This window comes from Malaclemys terrapin, chromosome 1 (assembly GCF_027887155.1).
Source record: "Malaclemys terrapin pileata isolate rMalTer1 chromosome 1, rMalTer1.hap1, whole genome shotgun sequence".
Classification (NCBI taxonomy): domain Eukaryota; kingdom Metazoa; phylum Chordata; order Testudines; family Emydidae; genus Malaclemys; species Malaclemys terrapin.
This window is the reverse complement of record NC_071505.1, coordinates 310582273-310604470: the sequence shown is the minus strand read 5'-3', so window position 1 is coordinate 310604470 and position 22198 is coordinate 310582273. Positions and strand designations below refer to the sequence as shown.

The window sequence follows — 22198 nt, the reverse complement described above, 5'->3', positions numbered from 1 at the left end:
AAAACATGGATGACTTAATTTTTTTGTCTCTTTCTGTAAATACTTGGTTCTTCTTCAAACTATGGGTGCTCCATTTCAGGTGTTAGTGTGTCCCTGCACCTTCAATCAGAGAATTTCAGCAGCAGTGACCGTCTGGGTCGTGTATACACAGTCCCCATCTCGTGGTGCCATTGGTGTCTCATCTAGCACGCGCAGTGTGACCCCTTCTGTTCCTTCTCAACTGTTCTCAGCCTGAGACTGAGTTCCCAGCAGTGTTACAGTTAGCTCGTTTAGTGTTGAACTAGTTTATCTAAAGTAGTTTAGTTTTAATAGTTAGGTACTTACCCTCTCTTCCCTGTTACTCTAGCCCTTAAATAAAACCAAAAAAAACAAAAACAAACTTTTTCCTTAGATTAGTTAGGACTCACCCTTACGGGTGAACCACAGTTATTCAAGCTATGCCTGGCTCACCAGGATTCAAGCACTGCCTTTCATGCCAGAACACCATGCCAGTGTCGGACGGCCGGTCCGCTGTTTTGGTGAGTTGTACATCCCTCCGAAATGTGCCTAAATTCTTGCGCTAGAAGGGACAGAGACTTACATCTCAAATTCATTCTCATGGAAGAGTCCCTGCATCCGGCTTCAGACTCTGGCCAGAAAACCCCTTCTAAAGGTCCCTGGAGACCTCACCCTCTTCACAGAGGAAGGCTTATTCTTCTAAAAAGTCAACGAGGAAAAGAGCAGCAACTTCTCCTCAGAGAGAGCCTTCCAAAAATAAATAGTCTCCGGCTCGGTCTCTTTCCTCGGTACTGACCACACCACAACTGAGTACCTATGAGACACTGGGATCCTTCAGCACTGCCCACACCATGGCCTCTGCCAATCTCAGGCACACTGACTTGGAGTCGAAAGGCAAGAGCAAGCCTACCTCCTCCACCACAGCACTCTCGACACTGCTTAAGGAAGCAGCACTCAGACCTTCACCACAGGCGATGCCACTACCGCCTATTTTGCTAGCTACAGTGGCACTGATGACCACATCTGCAATGACTCAATCAGCAATGACAACTTTACCATCCGCACCGAGTCCTACAGTGCCAAATACATCAGCAATGAAATCACCAGCATTGCAACACTTTCTTTATCATAAAGACCTTTTAGTCCTGTTGATACTGGAATCACCACTCTTTGGCACTGACGGCTCTCCAGTGCATGCAGTATGAGAAATATCTGATTCACTGCTAGCCTCTCCTCTATCCAGTGAGGAGGAGGAGGATGTGGAAGAAGGTGTTTTCTCTTCAAGACACTCTTCCCCTGCTCGACCAATGCCAACACCTGGACCTCTAAAATTTAGGCCTTATTATGGATAAGACATGCACCCATGATATAGCCACCCATGGATGGGCCCACCTATGCTGTTCCCAACTGGCCTTACTAGGACCCATGGGCCACTTATAGAAGGCATCACAGCAGCCCCTGAGCCCCTATAGGGAGGGGATTATATTCCCACCACCATCATCAGTGCCTGCTCAGTCAGAACCCACTGAAAACGCAACTGAGGAATGGGAGGAGGCTCTAGAACAAGACACTATATATTTGCTACCCATAACTTATCCTCGTCCCCAGATGAGGCCATCATGCCTCCCCACCTAAGCCACCGACAATTTTAAACAGTTTGAAGAGCTCTTCAAATGGGTGGTGGACAGTCTAGAGATCCCTCTTGAGCAAGTCTTGGAGGCACAATATAAGTTGTTGGAAGTCGAGATTTGTAGGATATCCAAAATAGCGCTCCCAATCAATGATGCACTAATGGAACCAGCCAAAACAGTTTGGCAGACTCTGGCCATCATACTACCTACCTGTAAGAGGGATGACAAAAAATATTATGTACCCTCAAAAGGTATGGATTTCCTATTTTCCCACCCTGCACTAAATTCTCTCATAGTTGATGCCATCAACCACCACGATAGATAGCAACAATACAGGTCCATGCCTAATGGCAAAGAGTGGAAATGCCTAGACCTTTTCAGCCTTGTTCCTCAGCAACTCTGCAATTTTGGGTTGCCAACTACATGGCCCTAATAGCAAAATCTGAGCACAGCAACTACTCAAAATTTATGGACTTTATTAACGATATCCTGGAGGACAAAACAGACCATTTAAAATCTCTTATATCCGAAGGACAGCTTGTGACCAGAACCCCATTACAGGCATCCTTAGACATGGAAGACACAGTGGCAAGATCCACGGCTACTGTGGTGGTCATGTGCCAGGCATCCAGGCTCCATTCTTTGGGCTGTCCTAGGGAGATACATTCCACTGTGGAGGATCTCCTGTTTGATGAACAGAAACTGTTCCTGCAAAGACAGATGAAGTCCTTCATGCGATGAAAGACTCCCACGCAACCCTCTGTATTCTGGGAATTTACATGCCTGCAACCAAGAGAAGACAAACCAAAATGGGAAGCACCACTTCTATATGCATTCCCCTGGATACCACTGTTATCAAAAATGATACACAAAATAGGTTTGACAAAGCAAAAGTCATACTGATAGCCCCAACATGGCCCAGACAGACTCAGTACTCTTACCCGATGCGGATGGCAGTATGTGCAACACGCATTCTCCCACTCCAGCGGGACCTTTTATCACAGAACTCTGGACAAGTACGCCATCTAAATCTGGAGAGTCTTCACCTGAAGGCGTGGCTCCTACATGGTTCCATCATGATGAACTAGCCGGTTCAGAACAGGTTAAACACGTGTTACTAAATAGTAGAAGATCAACCACGCGCAATACTTACCTTTAGAAATGGAAGAAGTTCTCCAGATGGTGCCAAGACAAACGAACTCTTCCAGTTTCCACACCTTTGCCATTGATACTGGATTAGATCCTGGAGCTGAAACAGTATAGACTATCCATTCATTAGATCAAAGTATATTTAGCGGCTATTTCCGCCTTCCACCATAAGATCGACGGGACATCGCTGTTTGTGCACCCAATTACCAAAAGCTTCCTTATGGGCATTCAGAATGTTTACCCCGAAATATGTGCACCATGGGACTTAAACCTTGTGTTACAGTGCATCACCAGGCCCCCGTTTGAAGCCTTAGCGACATGCTCTCTAACACACCTCTCAATGAAGGTGGCATTTTTAGTAGATATTGCATTAGCCTGCCATGTGGGTGAGGTAGGGGCTCTCATGGCCCACCCACCTTATACCATTTTTTTTCCAAGGACAAGGTCACCCTAAGGCCACATCCCAAATGTATACCTAAAGTATCGTCATTCTTCCACATAAATCAGCCAATCCATCTCCCAATATTCTTTCCCAAACCACACAGGAGTGCACAGAACTCCAAAATACATACTCTGGGCATCAGACATGCACTAGCATTCTATCTTGACAGAACTAAGCCTTTCAGAAAATCCCCAAGACTTTTCATTTCTACTACAGAACATTCTAAAGGATCCGCAATCTCCACACAAAGACTATCAAAATGAATCTCAGGGTGCATTCATCTCTGTTACTGGCAAAAGAACCTGCAACCCCTATCTGGGATCAGAACTCATTCTACCAGATTGATAGCAACTTCAGTAGCCTTTCTGAACAATGTTCCACGCATAGACATATGTAGAGCTGCTATCTAGGCCTCTGAACATATGTTCACAAAATACTATGCAATTGCTTAGGCTCAGATGCACTGCTAGGACTAACAGTGTTATCTTCACTCACTCATGCAACTCAGAAGCTCCTTCCGTCCCAAGTGGGTCACTGCTCTACAGTCATCTGAAGTGGAGTATCCAGAGGACATCACTCGAAGAAGAAGAAGAGACGGTTACTCACCCTATGCAATAACTGAGGTTCTTCACGATGTGTGTCCCTGTGGATGCTCCACTACCCCTCCTCCTCCCCATCTACTTTGGAGTTCAATCCTGGACTCTACGGTAGAGAAGAAACTAAAGATATCAGGTCACATGTGCGCTAGATGAGGCACCCGTGGCACCACGAGACAGGGACCACACGTGCATGACCCAGACACTCACTGCTGCTGAAATTCTCTGATCAAAGGCGCAGGGATGCACCAACACCTGAAGTGGAACTCCCACAGGGGCACACATCTCAAAGAACCTCAGTTACTGCACAGGGTGAGTAACCTTCTCTTGTCCTTAGTATGTTTAAATCAGTTACATACATGAAGGCTGAATTTTGAGTTCACTCCTGAGGTCTAGATTCCTTCTGTTCTGCAGTCTACAATGATTGAAATATAGGGTTATATCATTCCTCCCATGAAACAGCCATGAAAATTGAAAAGATATCCAAGAAGTTCTTGATTTATGTACCTGAGTAGGAAGGGTTTGGAGGCCTATAGGGCCATGGTCTCCAAACTCGGATGTCCTTAGATCTGCAAGAAAAATTCTTGAAGGGTCTTGAGAAGGTTTTCTATATAAGGGACTGATAGGGAATTCTCAAAGAAGAAGTGAATAAACTGATGTCTTGTAGGGTCCATGTAACATTAAAGGGGGGAAAAGTCTCTCTTTTGAGTCTTAACTAGAAAACACAGTGGTGTTGAGAAACGTAAATGACAAAAGATGAAAATACACTTTTCCCCCAATCCTAAGTACTGTTTGGCTTTTAGATGTCTAATGCTCTATCACTCCTTAATCCCTTTCTTCTTTCAGTGTGAAATAGAATGACAAATATTTGTGCAGCTAACTCCGTTGAGCTATTATATAGGAAAAGGAAAAGTTTGAATGTCTTGCTCCAATAAATTAACTGTCTTGTGAGGTGCTTTGGCAAGTTTTTATTTGCTTATGAACACTACCATAAGGGCATGAACTTCCTGGGCTAAAGGTTCATAGTAAGTCTGAGCCATTGATGAGGATCTCTGTGTATGGGGAGCAGTTGATTATTACCTAGTTAGCTATAAATCTAAGTTCTTGCTTTTATCTTCTGTCTTTTTGCAGACATTTTAAAACAGAAATTTGGTTTAAATATTTACTCATGGAAAAACAAGTTGTGGATTGTTAAAGATGAAGTTGAAAGGGTTCTATAATGGACAAGTAAAGAGTGTTAAAGGCCAGGAGAATTATCACCTTTGTGTATACTTTCAAGGGAAAACAATGAATTCTCTGTGTAATTTGGCATAATAGAAAATTAAATATACATAGATATAACTATATTTTAAAATATTGAGTTCAAATAAATTATAAATAACCTCCCCTACATTTTGGTGTAGCAGTCAAACATTAGATTAGGAGTGCTTGGTGTATTTGTGCTATGGCTATCCGCATTCACTTTCTAAACTGAAGTGCAGACATAGTTACAATGTATTCCTGGCAACTACGTGAATGCAACTGGTACTCTTCATCTGTCTGTGCTAGAGACCTAGTGTCAAACACAAACAAACAATACTATAGGCTGGGAAGGGAAAAGTAGATTCAAGTCTAACCCTGACTTGTCCATGTCCAGCAATGAACTTATGACAGAGTAAGTGAGATACTTGAAGCTAGTCTTGGTCTCATCAAATAGGAAATAAAGGAAAAACTAAGGGTTTGTCTGCACTGCCACTTACAGTGCTGAAACTTTCTTCGCTCAGGGGTGTGAAAAAACATCGCCTTGAGCGATGCAAGTTTCAGCACTGTAAAGTGGCAGTGTAGATAGTGCTACAGCTCTGGTAGCTGCGCTCCCAGCGCTAGTAGCTATTCTCCTTGCGGCACTGGAGTCGTGGCTCGGCAGCACTTTAACATCAGCTGTGTAGATATACCCAAAGAAAACAAATTGTATCAAATAAAGCGTACAACTGAACAATCCTACTGAAGTCTTCCATTTTGAAGAGGAGCTGTCAGACTGGGGCAGACTTGAAAAAGTGAGAACTTTTACCAAAAAGGCATTTTACTTTGCTTTACCTATTTTTCCCATCTATGCAGATAAACGTGTTTGAATAAGAGCTTTCTTCTTTACAAACCTGGCTTTATCATCTGCATTGTCCTACAGTCACGTTTTCAGAAATAATTTGTGAATGCCATATTTATCATAACTTTATTTCAGGATCATTAGAAGATGTACTTGTGTGTGTTTTGCAAGGGATAGAATTTTTGGTTGAAGATGGAAGTTTGATAATTAAGTAAAAGGAAAGCTATGCCAAAACATTAATTTCCATCTCTTATTTCTTTTCAAAGGATAAAGTTTTGCCTTAGGAAGCTTCATTGTGTTTGAGTTTCCAAACTATTCTCCGAATAGTATAGGCAATCACACTCTAACTTTGAGAGATATGAAACACACATATACTTAATTAAATGCACCTATTTTAGTGTTCACTGAAAACTACCCAGAGAGAGTCAGTTCTGAAAGATCTCTCCGTCTCCTGGGAAATCAGTCATCCTCTTATTTGGGTTGACTTGTTACACCTCATGTTTAATGTGGTACTAGTAGGAGGTCTGTGAAGAAGTATAAGTCATGATGTTTTCAGTATGCTAATAACATTCAAATTCATTTATTTCACTGTGTTGGTGTTTTATATAGCTCTAGTCATGGATGAGGGCTAGTTGTCTGAGGCTCAACCAAAACTATATAATGTCTGCAAGATGGAGAAAGCTTCATTACAGTAAATGAAAATTGAGGGCACTCACAGGTGCTTGCATGTTGTACCAGTGTAGAAAATTGGCTGATGCTTTGGAAACAGCTCTTTAGTGGAAATACAAGTGTACACTTTTTAGGCATCAGTTGAATCATAGAAATACAGGGCTGGAAGGGACCTCAAGATGTCAACTAGTTCAGTGTTTCTCAACCTTTTTGATACCAGGGACTGGCTTGCTGCATCCTAAACTGTGTCAGGCAGATCTCAGGGACTGGTGCCGGCAGCAATTCTAGGGGCGGCACTTGCACTCTCTGAGGTCTTTTTTTTTTTTTTTTTTTTTTGGTTGTTGTTTTTCGCTTGGCGCCACAAAAAACCTAGAGCCAGCCCTGGGTGCCAGTCCACAGACCAGTCGTTGAGAAACACTGGTCTATGCAGTATACCTAGACCATCCCTGACAGGTGTTTCTCTAACCTTTTCTTAAAAACTTCCAATGATGGGGATTCTACAACCTCCCTTGGTAACCTATTACAGTAATTAACTATCCCTGAAGTTAGAACATATTTCCTAATATCTAACCTCAATCTCCCTTGCTACAGACTAAGGTGATTACTTATCCTACTTTCAGTGGACTTGGAGAACAATTGATCACCATCGTCTTAATAACAGGCCTTAACATATTTGAAGACTGTTATCACATCCCTGTCCCCCGCAGTCTTCTTTTCTCAAGACTAATAATGCCCAGGTTTTTTACCTTTCCTCAGAGGTCAGGTTTTCTAAATTTTACATCATTTTTGTTGCTGTCTGCTGGACTCTTTCCAATTTGTGAACACCTTTCTTAAAAGTGTGGTGCCCAAAACTGGCTACAGTACTCCAGCTGAGGCTTCACCAGTGCCAAGTAGAGTAAGCAGAGCAATTGCTTCCTGTGTCTTAGATAAAACACTTAATACAACTCAGAATAATATTAGCTTTTCTGCCATTGCATCACATTGTTGACTCGTATTTAATTTGTGGTCCAATATAACCTCCAGATCCTTGTCTGCATACTACTTCCTAGCCAATTATTCACTGTTTTGTATTTCTGCATTTGATTTTTCCTTCCTAAGTGTAGTACTTTGCATTTGTCTTAATTGAATTTCATATTTAAATATTTAGAATTGGGAGTAAGCAGGTAAACAAATGACAAATTTTGGAAAAATTGAAAACAGTGTTTTCTCCACTAATACCAATGCATTTACCAATAAAGAGGCTGATCACAGTGGTCCATTCTGGCCTTGAAATCTATGAATCTATATATTTTAAGCTAATTATTTAATAATTTTCAAATAATAAAACTGTTTAACTGTGAAGAATGTATCATATATTTTGATTGATTACAATCAAGGAACAAAAACGCTAATTTGGATGAGGATTACAAAAGAAGAAGAAATATTGGAAAAGAGCCAGTCCCTGGAGAATAGCGTACAGAATTGAGTACATATATGTCTAATTCTGGAAAGAGCATAGAGAATACTCCTTTAAGAATTAATATATGGGGGTTTTTATTATCATTAAATTATTTTGTATTGCAGTAGAGCCCCTATGAGGGCCGAGCACATGCTGTACAAATGCATAGCAAAAGACAATATATGACCTGAGGAGCTTTCAGTGTAATTTAAGGCAAAACCCAAGTGGATGTAAAAGTCAGACTAAATTGAAGAGGAATAGGAGACCTGGTTATATAGTTTAGTTACACGCACAGCTTGAGGATTTCAAGTCAATTTATTCTAATTTTTTTTTAAGTTATAAGATACAAATGCATTAATTAGATATAAAAAGGCCTTAATCGCCATTTACTGATCTGTTATATTTAATAGTAATTTCTTGTCCACTAGCCCAAGAAGGAATTGGCTTCAGTCATTCTGAAGCCGATGAAACATCAGATGACTGTACAAACTTTAACAATAATCTTGAAATAGTTTTCTCAAATATACTTTAAACAAATTCTAAGATAAGGATTTACATAACCACCAATGGGATTATTAGTCTCTGTTGAGTTTTAAAGGGCACAGAAACAGATGTACCTTCTACTTCCCTACACATACAGCTCTTAAAACTTTAGCTGATACAATCTAACAGAGCTCTTAAAGAATTGAGATAAAAGTAGGAGGTAAGGAATATAAAGAACAGATGTACAGTATGCTGATGATAAAACAGACTCCTATCCTGATAATGCAGTTTATGTATTATATTTTATTATGCATGGATCCTTAATCTGAGATTTACCCATTACAAGAGGATGTTTCAGAACACACTTCAAAAACGATACTTGTGAGAATGTGCCATCTCCTTAGCAACCAGAAAGGAAATAAAATAGCAGGTTTTTACAAGATAAAGGAGAGAAAGATGCAGCAATCAATTCTAAAATAGCATCTTTAGGAGTGGATTTCTTTGGCTCTGGTACATTTAAAGGGCCAGCCCCAGAAAGATATGCTGGGAAAAAAGTCACAATAATAAGGGAACTCTGCAATAGGGATAGTTCTAGGAATCAGGCAGTTGCAGATTAAGTTGTTCCTGGAAAAGGGGTTATTTCCATATTTTGAATACCACCACTATATCACAGTGCATGAGATGAGAGCCTGGAGGGGATCATGTACTTTGGATTAGTTATTAGCAATAAACCAACAAATGCAATAAACCAAAAGATACAGTCAAATCAAAGCTTAATTTAAGAAGAAAATTGCTTGTCTTCCTTAGCCATCTTGACTTGTCCTACAGATGGTTCTCTTTCTACTGTCCAGATCAGGAGACAGAACCAGAACTGTCAGTTATGGGTATACAGCATAACTCCACTCCCTTTGGAGCATGTCTAGAATTGTTTAACTTCCAGGAAGACTTTCTGCAGTGCATAGGAAACTCCTGCTTAAAACATCTCACAATTGTACTCAGAATGAAGTTGCTATTTAGTCACTGTTCGGTGATTGCTGTATTAAGAGAGCCACATTTCTGGGCACTTTTTCCTGCTCCTAAGAAGGTCTGCTTCATTCTCTGTAGTAGCCCCTCCCCGCACCTTTAAGAAAGCAGGGGAAGGTTGAGATGAAACCCAACTCTGAATCAAGCTTGAGAAGCTAGCATCTGCAGGTTCCAGGACAATTGCATCTTTTGCTTCAGTGAATCAGAAATGTTTTGTTGAATAATTCACAGTGGTGGAAGTGTCTACAACTGAAGATTGTAGTATTACATGTATTGGATGTATACAGTTAGACCTAAAAGAGGCAATAATTTTTGTATATATTCAATTGTTTTATGTAAATTTTCTTTTTTAGAGATATTACTGGTTCCAGTGGCAGTACTCATTTTAAGTATAGGGAATATCTCTCAAACCAGTGGAAACTTTCAGAATGGAAGACTCTTTTAGGCACATTTACTCTATCTCAACTTCGGAACTTGTGGAACTTTCTCTTTACTTTTTTTCTTAATCCAGAATTAATGTGGACAATAAGGAGCAAAGATTAATATGGGGAAGAATTTAATATATAACTGTGTAGGAGTGGGATCAAATATATACTGGTAATGCATGTTCCGTAATGAAATGAATTGAGCAAAAGATAGTATAAAGAAATTTAACTTTTGATAGGTTCACTGTCTTATGCCAGGCAAGGTTGTGAAGCGCAGCACTGCTTATGACATTTGAACTGTGTGAACCTGATCCTGCAGTGAGATATCTGCTGGTGGACCTCTATTGAAATCCGTGGAGCTCTACTTATCATCCTTATCATGCTCCATTGTATGTGTGAGGCCTGATATACTTAATTTCATTTTTCTACTTTAAACCAATTCTGGAATAAATTTCTGGCATTTGTGCCATTTGGATAACACTAAACCAGTTTTGACCTTCTACACCAGGCACACAAAGTCACCAGGGTTTGTGTGCACACGTTTGAAGATCCGTTTTTTTGTTTTAATAATTTGTGATTGTAATTTGGACATGTTTAGAAATACTCACCAGAATGGTTCCAAAGGCTAAGCCTAAATTTCAATTTAAAAAACATTTATTTTTCTGTATGAAACAGATATACATCATACATAAAAACACAAAGAGTTAAAGAGTTAAAGTAAATGAAACCTTAAGCAGGTACACCACTAAGTGTTATAAATGCAAAACATAAACACTTGTATTTGATTTTTGATCTGAGTTCTGTTGATCTGCAGATATGGTAAGCTTCTAAGGGTAAGAAGTGAGAGTCAAACCACAGAGCACTCCATGTAGAAGACAAATAAATAGTTTTTTAAGATGATAATTAATGTATTACAATGCTGATGTGCTGATGTCTAATTTTATCCTACTGAAATGTTTTATACCCTAATTAATATCTTTTGCATTTTGACCACCTCCACTGAGCTTTATTTCTAAGTTCACTTTTCATTTTTAGTATAGCATGTTAGTTTTCTCCTGGTTTCTAAATGTTCATGCGTTTGCACTTCTGATAAATATCTAGCGCAACTAGAGTGTAGGAACCATTTTTTAATTAAGAATGGAAGTGTTAAGTTTCTTTGTGCCGGTAGATTTATGCCTCTTTTACGTATGTAAATATATAGAGAGGGTCATAATGTCAAACTAAACAATGTGTGTGTCAAGCATTGATAATTTCTCGATAGTACGAGGGGTGGTTTCTACAGAGATTTCATTTAAGCAATTTCTTTGACTGTTTCCAAGGTGTGTGAGGAAACAAACTGAACCCTGCAATCCTGTAGAGTTATTTATCCTCTTCAAGTCTAGAACTACTATTAGAGGTAAAAAATATGGAATCCTCTTTTTGAAATAACCAATATTTCTGGGGGGGAGGGGTTAAATAAATTTGTAATACGAAACTCCACGTACTATGCACTGTGACAACAAGTTATTTCATTTAAACACCCAAGTTGATGTCAAGCTAAATCATCATAGATCAGTGGTTCTCAAACTTATTTCATCACAACCCCCCTTCCTTGTGTCTGTAGTACTTCTTGCCGCATAAGCCAGTAAGTGAACACTTCAATCTCCCTGGTCATTCTATCACAGATTTAAAAGTCACTGTCATTGAACAAAAAAACTTCAGAAACAGACTTCAAAGAGAAACAGCAGAACTAAAATTCATTTGCAAATTCAACACCATTAATCTGGGCTTGAATAGGGATTGGGAGTGGCTGGCTCACTACAGAAGCAGCTTTTCCTCTCCTGGAATTGACACTTCCTCATCTATTATTGGGAGTGGACTACATCCACCCTGATTGAATTGGCCTTGTCAACACTGGTTAACCACTTGTGAAGTAACTCCCTGCTCTCCATGTGTCTGTATATAATGCCTGCATCTGTAGCTTTCACTCTATGCATCCGAAGAAGTGAGGTTTATACTCACGAAAGCTTATGCCCAAATAAATCTGTTAGTCTTTAAGGTGCCACCAGACTCTTTGTTGTTTTTGTAGATACAGACTAACACGGCTACCCCCTGATACTTGCCGCATAAGTGCATATACCAATAAAAAAATGCAATTCTCACTAAATATTAAAAACAGTAAGGCATTGATTCAAACAGAGTCAACAATCCATTGTAATAAAAGCAAAAGCAAAACTGTGATTGTGGTTGATGCTTACAATTTAAATTTGCACACCACATCATAGCAATTAATGGATTAATGTACAGATGGCAACAACTTTGTATAATGCTTAAAAAGCTTAATAAATCCATCAAAATGCACAACACCATCTAGAGTCAAATGCACAGCACCATCTGGGGACCTGATATGCCTGGAGGAATCAACTTTGCTAGTTATTCATTGCTGTGTGTAAAATGTGCGCAGCATGTTTTTTTCCCCTAAAGCATTTTACACACACACACCCCAAATACATTTTGTGCCTCTAAGTTCTAAGACTATTTTCAGGTACCCAAATAAGTGGTCTGATTTTTCAGAACTTCTGAACACTCTGTATTTTAGTTGATTTTGGTGGGACATGCCAAGTGTTCAGCACTTTTGGAAACGAGGTCAATTTTATTTAGGTATCAAAATATGTAATTAGGAACCTTGCTTTAAGTAACCCAGTTTTTAAAAATCCTGGCCCTAATAGTTCATTTCTAAAGGGAAAAATAGTCATGTGGCTAAAGCACATGGCTGGAGTCAGGAATTATGGATTCTGTTCTCACTGATCTACTAGGTGGCCTTGGGCAAATCATTTAACGTCCCTGTGCCTCAGTTTCCTCATCTCTAAAATGGGAATAATGATACTGATTTACTAATGAAAAGTGCTCTACAGGAGCTAAATGGTATTATTATTATTATAGGCTCTTGAGACTTTTTGTTGATCTTGTCCACACCATGTAACTTTTCTATATATCAGTTGCCCCATCTGTAAAACAGGTATAATGTAAGGCTGTCGATTAATCGCAGTTAACTCACGCAATTAACTCAAAAAATCTGCGATTAAAAAAATTATTTGCACTGTAAAAATGATAAAAGAAATAGTATTTTTCAATTCTCCTCATACAAGTACTGTAGTGCAATCTCTATCATGATGTGTAACTTACAAATGTAGATTTTTTTATTACATAACTGCACTCAAAAACAAAACAATGTAAAACTTTAGAGCCTACAAGTACACTCAGTCCTACTTCTTGTTCAGCCAATCGCTAAGAAAAACAAGTTTATTTACATTTACAGGAGATAGTGCTGCCTGCTTCTTACTTACAATGTCACCTGAAAGTGAGAACAGGCGTTGGCATGGCACTTTTGTAGCCAGCGTTGCAAGGTAATTATGTGCCGGATATACTAAACATTCGTATGCCCCTTCCTGCTTCGGCCACCATTCCAGAGGTCATGCTTCCATGCTGATGATGCTTGTTAAAAAAAATAATGCGGTAATTAAATTTATGACTGAACTCCTTGGGGGGAGAATTGTATGTCGCCTCTTCTGTTTTATCCGCATTCTGCCATACATTTCATGTTATAACAGTCTTGGATGATGACCCAGCACGTGTTCGTTTTAAGAACATTTTCACAGCAGATTTGACAAAATGCAAAGAAGGTACCAATGTGAGATTTCTAACAGTAGCTACAGCACTCGACCCAAGGTTTAAGAATATGAAGTGCCATCCAAAATCTGAGATGGACGAGGTGTGGAGCTTGCTTTCAGAAGTCTTAAAAGAGCAACACTCAGATGCGGAAACTACATAACACGAACCACCAAAAAAGAAAATCAACCTTCTGCTGGTAGCATCTGACTCAGAAGATGAAAATGAACATGCATCAGTCTGCTCTGCTTTGGATCATTATCAAGCAGAACCCATCATGAGCATGGACGCATGTCCTCTGGAATGGTGGTTGAAGCACGAAGGGACATATGAATCTTTAGTGCATCTGGCACATAAATGTCTTCTGATGCAGGCTACAATAGCACCATGCAAACTCCTGTTCTCACTTTCAGGTGACATTGTAAAGAAGAAGCAGACAGCATTATCTCCTGCAAATTGTAACCAAACTTGTTTGTCTGAGCTATTGGCTGAAGTAGGACTGAGTGGACTTGTAGGCTCTAAAGTTACACATTTTTTATTTTTGAATGCCGTTATTTTTTCTACATAATTCTACATTTGTAAGTTCAAATTTCATGATAAAGAGATTTCACTACAGTACTTGTATTAGGTGAATTAAAATATACTCTTTCTTTTGTTTTTTACAGTGCAAATATTTATAATCAAAAATAAACACAAAGTGGGCACTGTACACTTTGTATTCTGTGCTGTAATTGAAATAAATATATTTGAAAATGTAGAAAACATCCAAAAATATTTAAATAAATGGTATTCTATTAGTTTAACAGCACGATTAATCACGATTAATTTTTTTAATTACACAATTAATCGTGATTAATTTTTTTAATCACTTGACAGCCCTAGAATAATGCTGTCACACATGAATGTGGAGGCTTAGTGACCCAGACCCTCAAAATTATTGATACACCTAACTCCCAATGATATCAATAGGAATTAGACACCTAAATAACTGCAAATCTGGGCCAATGTTTATGAAGTATTCTGAGTTCCTCCAATGGACAGCACTATTTAAGGGGAAAATCTTGGTAGTCTGCCTTTCTTCCACAGGGTTAGAAGGCAACGAGTGCAACTAGTATAAGAAGGGGAAAATTTGACATAAATTTACTCAGGTGCATAAATTTGTGCAATATTGGGACATAAGGATGAGATCTTGCAAACTCTTGTTTGAAGTAATGGTAGTTTAAGATATGCAAGAAATGTAACATCTGATCAGTGACTGCTCAGGCAGCAGCAAAAAGGGTAACGATCAAAACTGTAAGTTACAGCCTAAATGGAAAAATTACAGGATCACAAAATAAATATTTTTTAAAATAATCTTTAAAAAGGAAGATGCTTGCTGGCTGTCTGCTCTGTAAGAGTCTTCTTTTCCCACTAGACATGGAGGGAATTTCCTTTCATGTCAAACTTTTTCTGTTTTTTTCCCCATTGATTCTCTTTCATCAAGCATATTTATAGTGTTTTAACTTGAGGGTATAGTTTGGATGACATGCAATTCCATAATATTCCCTCTGTTTATATAATGGTATTTCCTTTCCTATGGTCTCATTTTCTTTTAACATTTCAGAATTTTGTGGTTTGAATTTTATCAGCCTCCAAATGAATGTTTTTGTCAAATATCAAGTAATGTACTGAGCTTTTACATTTGTTTGTTTAAGAGTAAAGCTGACATTTAAAAAAGTAAAGTCGAGATCAGAAAAGTTATCAGTAGGACTTTATGCAAAAATGTGTAGTTAGTTGCTGACCAGTTAATGCTTCAATCTGTGAAATAGATGCCGAAAGTATATAAAGGGAGAAATTATTTCAGGTTTATTGCAATTTGTATGTCCATTTTTTTCAGTTTTGTTCCTTATTTGAGATTATATCACCACCATCCTCTTTTCATAGCCCTCCTTGCCATCACATAGAGAATTGTGATAGAAAGAAGCTGCAACTTCTATAAGCCTTTCACAAAGACTTATTGTTACCAGAGAGGGGAACTCATAGCACCATTTCATTAACATATTCATTAGACCTTAGCATTAGTTTATTATGAAGAGACTAGCTTTCTATTATAAAAGTGATTTTAAAAGACACACACCCCACCCTGCCATCCCAACTTTTGCCAAAATGAAATCAACCCTCCAATATTTTTCCATATGTGACCTGATGGCAAAGTAAAACATTTTCAGGAAGTCTGAGACAAATTTGGCAAGATATTTCAGCGATACAAAAATTGTTTTTCACCTCCTATAAAGCTTTTTGACTCTTTTATTTCTTTTACTCATCATAGATCAAAAATAGCTTGACCTAGAAATTCTAAATTATTTAATTGTCTTGGCTTCAATAAGGACTGGTGTGCCTCTGGCCCGTTATCTGATTTAAATCCAGCTGGTCTCTCCTCTCCCTTAGTTTACCTTTCTGATTTGCTTCAGGTGCCTGCTCCCTCAAACAAAAAAGCAACAGGCAGAGGGTAATGACTTTTTCTCTTCAATTTTCCACTGATCAGGCAATAGGGGAGTGACCATTGCTATGTGTTGTAAATGTATAAATATTTTTCAAAATCAGGAAATTTTTTGAAGAATTATTGCATATTTTATAACTTTCCATAATTTTCTACAATCTCTGACCTAGACCAGGGTTATCACTGTGATATATTTTTTCGCACACGCGTGCCCAGTAACTTGGACTTAGATTACTTATCATTTAAGACAGACTATAGATAACAAAAAGCTGTCCAGAAACTGGAATTCCTTTTCTGAGGCATTTTTTTAAATTTAGTTCCAAAACCCAACAAAAATTTAAATCCTGAAAATTCCTACAGAATGGGAATTACAAAATTTCATTTGAAAAAGTTGAAATGACATTTTGGTTCAACCTTTTCTAAAATATTTCCACAACTCTGTGGGTAATCCAGGGAGCCATCTCCTTGGCAATGTGCTTGGCAGGCTGGTCTGAAACTGGGGACCATGGAAGCCTGGGCTGCTGAGGAGTCGCAAGCCTGGAATTGGAGACCATCCTGGCTCCCCATAAGCCAAGTTCCTGTCTGAATTTTGTCAAAATTGAAACATTCCTATAGAATGCTCTGATGTTGATAAATTAGGATTTTCCAAAAGAAATATTTTCCCTCAGAAAATTTCCGACCAGCTCCAATAAAAAAGCCCAAGGCTGAAAACTGATATTTGTGTGAGTAGGTGCCATTAAAATCAATGGGGCAACCCACTTGATTAATGATAACTCATGAGAATAAGAGTTTGCAGGATCTGGCTTCTACAGTGAGTTATAAGTCCTTTTCATTTGAATCTATTCACTTTTAGTTATCTGAATATCTTCATCAGTTTTAACAAGTTTCTTGAAGCATGCTGCCTCCCCCCAGTAGAGCCTTTCCCAGCTGCTAGAGCCTTTCATTGCAGCAGGGAGACAGTGGGACATTACACGGCTGAAAGTTGCAGTATGGATGTGGGAGGCACGGCTTGGGCATTTAGAGAGCTGTGTAAAATATATATCTTAGGGTTCCGGCATGTAGGGCACTCTACCTGCCTAAGCTGTGCCTTACCATCTACTCTGCTCTTTATACCCATCCTAGCTGGGCATGCTGTGTCTGTACTCTGTATGCCACTGTAAGTGTAGACGTACCTTTAGAGGAATAAGCAGTGTCTCTGCTTTTATGCATATTAGTACATATCTAGCCTATTGACTTTTATTTGTACACAAACAACTTATTTTGCTGAGTGAGCGTCAAATACACAGCCTTCTAGATATATAGGCTCATGTACACAAATAAAAGTACTTTGGGATAGAGGGATTTTGTGCTCGTGTACGTGTCTAATGAGGGCTTGTCCACACTGTAAAATTATATTAAGTTAAAACACAACACTGAGGGCTTGTCTAAATGATCAGCTAGTGTGCAATATGCTGGGGTGTAAATCTATTGCACTCCAGTTTGCCACATATTGTCAGAGTCCATGTGAACTCTGCTGCTATGCACTAAAAATTCCCTAGTGCACATCGATATATTGTGAAATAGAAGTACATCATTGTGCACTAGGGAACTTATGGTGCGTGGCAGCAGGGTCCACACAAACAGTTGGTGCACAGCACACTGGAGCACTGTAGATTTACACCCCAACTTGCCATGTCTAAATGATCAGTTAGTACATGCCCTGAGCAGCGATGATGAATAACTCGATGTTGAACTCAGAGGATAGGATTTTTAAAAGATCTCAGCATTGACCTATCTCTGCTTTCATTGATGTCCATAGGAGCAGAGTTAGGCCTATGCTGAGTGTTTAGGAGAATCCCATCCTCAGTGCAGATGGACTGTCTGGTTGGATTTTCAGAAGTGCTCAAAGTGACATGAATCCCATGACTTTCATTCATCGTAGAGTTAAAAACAAAAGACCCTGTCAATACGGAGCACTAAGTCATATTTAACGTCACATTAATTACCAGGACTTCTCAAGATCATGTTCTAACATATTGCAATTGTCCACCCTAGACAAATTGTTAGGGTAACAAAATCATTCACCTGCACTACTTGAGTCTGTCATCCAAACAGTACTCAAGAGAGCTCTCTAAAGATTAAACTCAAAAGACAATGCTCCTATCTGTTCATGAAAGAATAAGACACCATATAATAAAATATTGTATACTTTAGATTTACTCCTGAAAAATGAAAAAATGAACGTGATGTCATTCAGGAAGAATTGAATGTCTGGAGTGACTTGAAAGTAAAGTTTTAGATGTGAAGTAGTGAAGGTGCTATGAGATTTAGTATTTCAGTTTAAATGCTTATCTGAGCACCCAACTAGTCCTAGCTCCTTACTTACTGCTGTATTCCTTTGTAGTAAGTTAGGGTAGAGTAGGTGACTGGGGCGATAACCAGGCTTTCTGCTTCTTCCCAAATAATCCATTCAATGTTTTTCTTTGGGTAGCTCTGTCTTTCCCTTCCCCTCACCCTCGTCCACTACAGGTGCAGCAAGACTCAGCAGTAACTCCGACCTAGGTCTGCTGATCTCATCTCTTTAAAAGGCTGTCAGGGGTCCAGCGCGACTGATGCTCAGTGTATCAAAAATAGGGCAGGGAGAAAGGAGAGAGCAAGCAAGATGTTTCCTTCTACCTATGCCAGTGAGAATAGAAAATCTCGCCAGTAGAGAGGGAAAGAGGCTAGAACAGCCCATGAGTATGGGTATGAATAATGAAACAAATGAAAACTTAAGTGGAGTATCAGGGATGCATTTCTAAAAGTAATATCTGTTGGACAGAAATAGTTTCCAAAAGGAATCTGTGGTGCTTAATTACTTACTGTGCTTTATTGAATAACCCTGTATCGTATGGATCAATCCTGCATAACCAAGAGGATGGACAACAGGATTTTCCATTCCTAATTTTCTGTAGGTGCCTGGATATGGCCAAGCTCTTATATTAGAACATATATCAGAAGATTTTTAATGACTAGATTGTAGCCAGATCCATCTGCATGGCCACAGACAAGTATCGGAGGGCGGGGAGGGGGGGGGGGGGAGAATATCCTGTTGAAATGGAGAGTGTAACTTCGGAGCAGGTCTGCACTAGAGTGCATGCTTTTTGCTTTTTTCATTACGTGTCATTTAAATGTTGAAATTTTAGAATCATCATTATTAAAATATTGTAAAATGTCCTTAAAATGAAAGTACAAGACTGTAGTGGTACATGCCAGCTAAATTTATAATTCAGTAGACTAGACCTTGCCAATTGAATTAAGCAGATACAGAGCCAACCAAAATATGGTCTTTGTGAATTTTTCTTTGTAGTTCTCCTTTCTGTACAATCTACTGAAGGATGTGCTTCCACTCTCCCGCCTTCCTGTTTTGTTTTTCAAGGAAATTGAAAAACCCTGCATTTTCACCACATGTAGTAATTACATATGTGATTCTTAGCAAAACAAGATTTATTAGACTGATTCCTTACACACGGCCATAATTAGGGCTGTATCAGCATTTCCATTATATCCCCCTTATTTTTCAAGGGTTTTAGATTTCAACTGTGGAAGTTCATTCTGGACTGAAATATGGCTTAGAAAATTGTAGCATAAAGAGGTTTTTGTATTTATAAAACATCTGATCACTTAATATCCCAAAATATTACTTCTTTGTTTGCAAATCAATAAAAGCAACAATCAAAAAGCACCTTTTTAATTTTAACATTCCTCTTTCCTCAGAAATCATGTTTTACTGTGATCCTGCCCCAGTGCCCTCTTCCATCCAGGCAAGAGACCTAATAGCTCTTTTCCATGTCTAGTTTCTGTAATCCTGTGATTTAACACAAATGGGATTCTGTCAGAAGCCTGACTTTTCCAGAACTGGTGTGTTTGAATCCCACCGGTTATGCTGATTGACCTCTGCAGATGTGCCTGAGGCCATAGTAAGCTGTTGATAGGGGAGGAGCTGCTTTCTTGCTGGCAACCAGACTTTTCCAGTCACTCTATTCCCATCCTTTAAATTCTAGTGTTATCTAGATTTGGCTGAATTGGGTTTGATGGGTTGAAACACCTGTTAGGATTGTTTGATGGTTAGATGATAGAGCACATCAACCCTTTCTTAAATGCATAGCATTATACAGGACTTTATGTCTGGAGTTGTGAAGGAATTTTTCCTCATGGCAGATTAGCTTTTTTTTTTTTTTAAGGAATGAATTTTTTCCTCCTCTGGAGTATTTTGCAAGAATCATTTGGTAACAACTGCAGTTTACCTTTCCTTCTCATCATTTGTGGTTTGCTTTCATTGTATAAGTGATGCAATGGCCATCAGTCTAGGTCATGCAAGGGTTCTCAAGGCATTATCTTCACCCATGCATTTAAGACAGGGAGCCTCATTCTCTTCAGTGGAGAATATACTGTACATGTACATGTATTGCACCTTTTATCAAGTAAATTCAAAGCACTTTACATAGTTGTAATATAGGTGGGTTTGAAGTCTCTTTCTCAGTATTGCCAACCCCAAATGTTCAAAAATTATAAGTCAGGGTCATCAAAAATAATGAGATTGGCTTTAAAATCATGAGATTATATAAAATAATAGATCTGATGTTCTTTTTATTTATCTTCTGCTTTTTGAGCCTTTAAAGATCACATTTTGAAGCTTTCTCCATAGCCATGAGGGCTAGAAACTCACTTTTTCTTTAAGAATAAGGCTGAAAACATTACATATCACTTGACTCCAGGAGCTGAGGCTTTAAGGAAAACAATAATTATCATGAGACTCATGACAAAATCTTGAGAGTTGGGAACACTGTGAGTTTCTGCAGACAAAGACATAAAGGTGCCTGTGTGGCTTCCAGCTCTTCAGCCCGTGCTAGGATTGCAAGGACTGAGAGTTTTGTTTTGTTTTTGTTTTTTATTTAACTGTTTGACTTTTGAAAGACTTAATAAAGATGCTGTCAGTAGCTTCTGGGAGTGGTGGTTGTAGTTGTTGGTTGTTAAAAACAATGTATATAATATTGTAAATTCAAATTTTTTCATGAGTCTCACATTATTTGGTGATGTTCTTAAAACTTTATCTTCTGGAGTCTATAATTAAATTCCTTTTTTAAGATACATTTTTAGCCCGTATGGGTTTGGAGAAAAGTTAGAAAATTTGAACACTAACAGCTCAAAAACCAAAAGACAAATAAAAAGACCCATAATTTATTCTTTTTTTTTAATCTCATAATTTTAAGCTACTATCTATCTGCAAGGTACCACCAGAAATATTTTAATATGAAAAGTCTGTAAAATTATTGTAAAGTTTCCTTTCCCTGTTATTACTAATGTCAAGGTATTTGTTAGAAAAAAGGATACTATAATCATTCAGTGATTTTCTGATCTAGTATATGTGACATCAGATGCTTCCATAGTAGAAACTGTAAAATCCTGAAATAAGTTAGGAAAGAGAAGATGCTGTTTTATAAAGTATTTGTTTATATACATAAATCAAAGTAATCAGGAATGATAGGAAAAGATGTATGTATATTAAATGTACATGATAATAGCTTAATTCGATTTTAAGCAAATTCTATAAACATAAGCTGAAAATATTTCAGTAAATTGAACTGCATTGCTAAGCATTGCCTGTATGAAACTGATACTGATTACTTGTAATCCTCTTTTATCTGTCTTCCTAATGTGTTTATCCATGAACTTATTTAATAAAGAACACAGAACTCCTAAGCAAATCCATTTGAAAGTATTTAACAAGAAATATTTACTCAGAAATAACATATGTATAATATAATAAATGTATAGATTGTGTTACACACCAAAATTGAAATGTCAACTAATCTTAAAAAAATTGAGTTGGATTCTGTTTGCTTCACGAATGCCCAGTACAAGATTCTCCTGCTATTGATGGGGCTTGTCTGGCATTCAAAAGGTTAAAGCGAGTCGGTAATGTATAGGGCAGGAGCCCAAGTTTCATATCTTTGTTCTAACTCCCAGCTGGCAATCCTGTCTGCTAATCCCAGTGGAAACTTCAGTTTGAAATACAAAACTATTTTTGAGCTTGTGTATCCTTCCCCACAGATGTTTGGGGCCTTAATGACGTGTTTCTTTTATGATTCCTTTTAAATTCTTGGAACTGAAGTCTAG

The 22198-nt window shown here is 38.4% G+C and overlaps 1 protein-coding gene across 8 annotated transcripts in view; it reads left to right on the top strand.

The window, feature by feature from the left end:
• The window catches only part of TNFRSF19 (TNF receptor superfamily member 19), a 110821-nt gene that overhangs the window by 62693 nt on the left and 25930 nt on the right, over positions 1-22198 (top strand). The gene's annotated exons all lie outside the window — the stretch shown is intronic.